Here is a 6,185-nt window from a genome sequence, read left to right as displayed (position 1 = left end):
ATTTATATTACATTTTATATACTATATTTTATATATTAAATATTATTATTAACAATGTAATTATTTATTATATTTTAATATTATTTATGATGTCATTTCTTATATTATATATTATTGATAATAATATTTAATTATTTACATAATATTTTTACATTCTATATTTTATATATATTTTAAATCATTCAATCATTTATATTTTTTATTATATATTTAATAGATAACATTTATAATATATTATTATTATTAATTTAACTGTTTATATTATATTTTTAAATATTACATTTATTAAAAAAAAAAAAAACATTTAATTATTTTTATTTAAAAATATGAAAAAAATAAACCATTACAACTCGATATAAACCAAAATCAAATTGTTGAAGACATGGTTAAGGAGAGCTGTTAACATGAGCCCGATCTCTGAGAAATCATTATGTGTGATAGTAACCACAACACGAAAGCTATAGCGCATTAATGCATGCATTAGCGCATATCTCCAGGCAGATATCACCAGAAGCAGCGGACTAATTCATCTCCGCGGCACGACTTAGTAATCGCTCGTTTCCAATCTTTACTGTAAACGCTCTGAGCATCTGAAGATGAAACCTTGAAGGAAACACTGATTTAGTTCTCATTTCTTTTAATGACAAACATCTGGATTGGTTTCTTCAGTGGTTTCTGTTCCTGTAGTAAGTGCACTAAACATTTAGGCCAACATTTGAATTGCATGTAAATTTCCACGCATTTGGATTAGTTTTATAAACGAATTAACTTAATGTGATGCATATTTGTCCATCATACATCAATGAAACGGCTCAGATTTCTGTAAAAGTGCTAATAAACTGAATGTGTTTCAAACACACAATAACTATATTTATCATCAATAAATCCAATTTCATATATTTATCTAACTGAATATTGCTTATCCAATGACTAGACATATTTTAATCATGTTCATGCTTTTTAACTGAATAAATGCAAATGTTTTCACAACGAACAGATTTATGCTGATTCTAAGCAATTTGAACAAATGCATTTAAAAAATATGATTATTTAAATAAAATAAAATACAAATAGTTAATAATAAATTATGCTGATTTTTGAGTGCATTTCTGTTTATTACGATACATTTTTTTTTTGTTAAAAAAATACATTGTCATTAAAAAATTTTCATTTTAAGAATACAGACTTTTTTTGTAAAGATTCTGAAAGCTTTTTACACTGCTTGAAGGAGATCCCAGAATAACTAAATATGGCTTATAAATATGATATTAATGTAATTAATATTATATTTTTTAAATATGATGGTTTAATTGTAAATATGGTGATTATCTCTTAGTTGGACAAGCAGGGTTAATAAAGGGTTAACTAAAATGAAACTAAAACCACTAAAAAAATAAAATAAATAGATTTTCATTTCTTTAAATAAAAGAAACACTAAAATAATATAAAATTATATTTAAAAAAATATTTCAGCTACATTTCTCATTTTAATCTAGTTTAACTTCATGTACTAAAATAACTAAAACTGAAAGAGTGAAAAATTTAAGGGGGTCTGAATACTTTCCGTACCCACTGTATATATATATATATATATAGTTTATAAGTTTATTAATTGATGTACTGTGTAATCCAAATTAATTTAAAATTTTATGCAATTTAAATGCATTTTTAATTTAGGCATATATATGTATATATATATTAGTTTGGGTTTACTAAATTTACGAACTTTATTTTTAAATTTTTGCTTTTTTATTTATAAAAAGGTAAAACTTTAACAAAAATTAAAATAAAAACAGAACATTTAAAAATGTAATCTGATTCAAAATATTAACAAAACCTTTACTAAAATAACACTGGCCTACAGAGAACCATAGCCACTCAGAGAACATCAGAGCAACCAGTTTACGATGCCCTGTTGAGATTTACGCAAGTAAACATCCCAGAAAACCTCGTTTCCGCTCATAGTGTGGTGTTTTAGTGAGTGCTGTGAGAGAGACTGGGGTTTTTCAGTGACAAACACATGATAAAGAGGCAGACGACAGGCAGACGCGGCTATAGCTGTTCTCATGACAACTACAGCGAAAACAACATGCGCTCCTGACGGCTTCCACTGACACACGCTAGCGCCGCGCTTCTCCCTCCTCTGCGGCCTGACGCGCGTGTGAAACCTTAAGCTGATATTTAGCAACAAAACAAATCCGAAAAGCTTGAGATGTGGCGATCTGAGGTGCTCGGCGGGGAAGTGAGCAGACAGCAGAAAAACACAAAAGACAGTGAAACCGGCTTGCTAACTCTCATCACACACGGTCCTGAATAAACAACTAATTAAACTGATTCTAGTCCAGCAAGACAGAAATATTCTAACTAACAGTTTACTTTTCACTTCAACCAACAAAAAAGTACCAGAAAGTACTACAGTATTACCATGTTTTTTTAGACTTAGATGGTAATCTTTTACCATCTCTTCTGTAGTCTATTCTGCTCACTGAGGCTGCATGTATTTCATCAAAAATACAGTGAAAACAGTTAAATATTATTGCAGTGTAAAATAGCTGTTTTCTATGGAATCCTGTTTCCACCACAGGATAAAAAGAAACATGAAAAAGGTAATTGCAAGTTTATATGCAAGTTTATTTTCTCCCAGAACTATAAGATTTAAACTCTGAATTGCGAGAAATTAACTTGCAATTTTAAGAAAAATGTTAGGATTGAGAGATTTAAACTCAGAATTGCAAGAAATAAAATCTTGCTTTTACCATCTCTTCTGTAGTCTATTCTGCTCACTGAGGCTGCATGTATTTCATCAAAAATACAGTGAAAACAGTTAAATATTATTGCAGTGTAAAATAGCTGTTTTCTATGGAATCCTGTTTCCACCACAGGATAAAAAGAAACATGAAAAAGGTAATTGCAAGTTTATATGCAAGTTTATTTTCTCCCAGAACTATAAGATTTAAACTCTGAATTGCGAGAAATTAACTTGCAATTTTAAGAAAAATGTTAGGATTGAGAGATTTAAACTCAGAATTGCAAGAAATAAAATTGCAATTCTAAGAAAAATATCAGAAATGCGAGAAATAAAATTGCAATTCTAAGAAAAATATCAGAATTGCAAGAAATAAAATGGCATTTCTAAGAAAAAAGTTAGAATTCTAACAAAAATATCAGAATTGTGAGAAATAAAATTGCAATTCTAAGAAAAACATTAGAATTGCAAGAAATAAACATGCAATTCTAAGAAATAAGTTAGAATTATGAGAAATAAACTTGCAATTCTAAGAAAAATATCAGAATTGCGAGAAATAAAATTTCAATTCTAAGAATAATATCAGAATTGTGAGAAATAAAATTGCCATTCTAAGAAAAAAGTTAGAATTATGAGAAATAAACGTGCAATTCTAAGAAATAAGTTGGTATTATGAGAAATAAAAGTGCAATTCTAAGAAAAAAGTCAGAATTGTGAGAAATATAATTGTAATTTTAAGAAAAAGTCAGAATTGTGAGAAATATAATTGCAATTCTAAGAAAAAAATGTGAGATTTAAACTCAGGATTGCGAGATTTAAAATGGTAATTCTATGAAAAAAGTCAGAATTGTGAGATTTAAACTTCTACAAAAAAATTCTACGAAAAAGTCAGAATTGTGAGATTTAAACTTCTACAAAAAAATTCTACGAAAAAGTCAGAATTGTGAGATTTAAACTTCTACAAAAAAATTCTACGAAAAAGTCAGAATTGTGAGATTTAAACTTCTACAAAAAAATTCTACGAAAAAGTCAGAATTGTGAGATTTAAACTTCTACAAAAAAATTCTACGAAAAAGTCAGAATTGTGAGATTTAAACTTCTACAAAAAAATTCTACGAAAAAGTCAGAATTGTGAGATTTAAACTTCTACAAAAAAATTCTACGAAAAAGTCAGAATTGTGAGATTTAAACTTCTACAAAAAAATTCTACGAAAAAGTCAGAATTGTGAGATTTAAACTTCTACAAAAAAATTCTACGAAAAAGTCAGAATTGTGAGATTTAAACTTCTACAAAAAAATTCTACGAAAAAGTCAGAATTGTGAGATTTAAACTTCTACAAAAAAATTCTACGAAAAAGTCAGAATTGTGAGATTTAAACTTCTACAAAAAAATTCTACGAAAAAGTCAGAATTGTGAGATTTAAACTTCTACAAAAAAATTCTACGAAAAAGTCAGAATTGTGAGATTTAAACTTCTACAAAAAAATTCTACGAAAAAGTCAGAATTGTGAGATTTAAACTTCTACAAAAAAATTCTACGAAAAAGTCAGAATTGTGAGATTTAAACTTCTACAAAAAAATTCTACGAAAAAGTCAGAATTGTGAGATTTAAACTTCTACAAAAAAATTCTACGAAAAAGTCAGAATTGTGAGATTTAAACTTCTACAAAAAAATTCTACGAAAAAGTCAGAATTGTGAGATTTAAACTTCTACAAAAAAATTCTACGAAAAAGTCAGAATTGTGAGATTTAAACTTCTACAAAAAAATTCTACGAAAAAGTCAGAATTGTGAGATTTAAACTTCTACAAAAAAATTCTACGAAAAAGTCAGAATTGTGAGATTTAAACTTCTACAAAAAAATTCTACGAAAAAGTCAGAATTGTGAGATTTAAACTTCTACAAAAAAATTCTACGAAAAAGTCAGAATTGTGAGATTTAAACTTCTACAAAAAAATTCTACGAAAAAGTCAGAATTGTGAGATTTAAACTTCTACAAAAAAATTCTACGAAAAAGTCAGAATTGTGAGATTTAAACTTCTACAAAAAAATTCTACGAAAAAGTCAGAATTGTGAGATTTAAACTTCTACAAAAAAATTCTACGAAAAAGTCAGAATTGTGAGATTTAAACTTCTACAAAAAAATTCTACGAAAAAGTCAGAATTGTGAGATTTAAACTTCTACAAAAAAATTCTACGAAAAAGTCAGAATTGTGAGATTTAAACTCAGGATTGCGAGATTTAAAATGGTAATTCTATGAAAAAAGTCAGAATTGTGAGATTTAAATTCAGAATTGCGAGATTTAAACTTGTAATTTTATGAAAAAAGTCAGAATTGTGAGATTTTAACTCAGAATTGAGAAGTAAACTTGTAATTCTACGAAAAAAAGTCAGAATTGTGAGATTTAAACTCAGAATTGCGAGACTTAAACTTAAAATTGCGAGATTTATTTGCAATTCTACGAAAATGGCAGAATTGTGAGATTTAAACTCAGAATTGTCAGATTTGAACTTCCCATAGGAAAGAAAAATCAAAAGTGAGATCTCTTTAACATCTCAAAATTGTGACTTTTTTCGAGGCATCCATGCTGAATAAAAGTATTTATTTTCTATAGAAGTGTATCATGATTAGCATTCATTACTTTTATTAATTTAGCAGATACATTACCAACATGCTAGTGCCCAAAAAACACAGTATTACAGCAGTATTTTGAGCAAGGGTTACATTCTTACCTGGGTAAAGAAGGGCTCGTAGATCTCCACGCCTTTATCGGAGCCTTGCGAGAGAACATCTCGTCCGCGGTACCAGCTGTAGCGGATGGGAGGGTTGGAGTTAGCAATGCAGCGCAGAAACACCGTCCGCTCGTAGTAGAACTGCTCTTTAGCTTCACCAATACTCTGATGAACGGTCACCAAAGGCTCGTCCAGATCTGACCAGACGAAAAACAATACACGGTCATGCAACTCACAGCAGAAGACATCATGAAGGATATATGAAGACATGCAGGTTCACTTGAAAGCACCTCTCTAAAATAAAAAAAGAGAGAAAGAAAGAGAAAAGTAGAGGATAGTAGAGGATGATTCCATGTTACAAATTCCTCCAAAAAGAGTAAAAAAAAAAAAAAAAAAAAAATTCTACACTTGAAATTCATTCACTGTGTATCGAAGAAAAGGATTACATGCTAGCAATCTTCATATGTTACAAGCGCAAAAAAAAAGTGCATTTAAAACTTATGCATTGTGAGAATTGTGAATTGTGAGATATAAACATGAAATTCTAGGAAAAAAGACAGAATTGTAAGACAAACTCAGAATTGCGATATTTAAACTTCCAATTCTATGAAAAAACTCAGAATTGTTAGATATAAACATGAAATTCCATGAAAAAGTCAGAACTGTGAGATATAAACATGAAATTCTATGAAAAAAGTCAGAATAGT

The 6,185-nt window shown here is 28.5% G+C and overlaps 1 pseudogene; it reads right to left on the bottom strand.

Annotated features, from left to right (window-relative positions):
• The window catches only part of LOC107659788 (MAM domain-containing glycosylphosphatidylinositol anchor protein 2-like), a 178,093-nt pseudogene that overhangs the window by 62,131 nt on the left and 109,777 nt on the right, over positions 1-6,185 (bottom strand).

The sequence above is a fragment of the Sinocyclocheilus anshuiensis genome, unplaced genomic scaffold (assembly GCF_001515605.1).
Source record: "Sinocyclocheilus anshuiensis isolate Anshui unplaced genomic scaffold, SAMN03320099.WGS_v1.1 scaffold519, whole genome shotgun sequence".
NCBI classification, from domain to species: Eukaryota; Metazoa; Chordata; class Actinopteri; order Cypriniformes; family Cyprinidae; genus Sinocyclocheilus; species Sinocyclocheilus anshuiensis.
The sequence above is the reverse complement of the archived record's forward strand: the minus strand, read 5'-3'. Positions and strand labels throughout refer to the sequence as shown.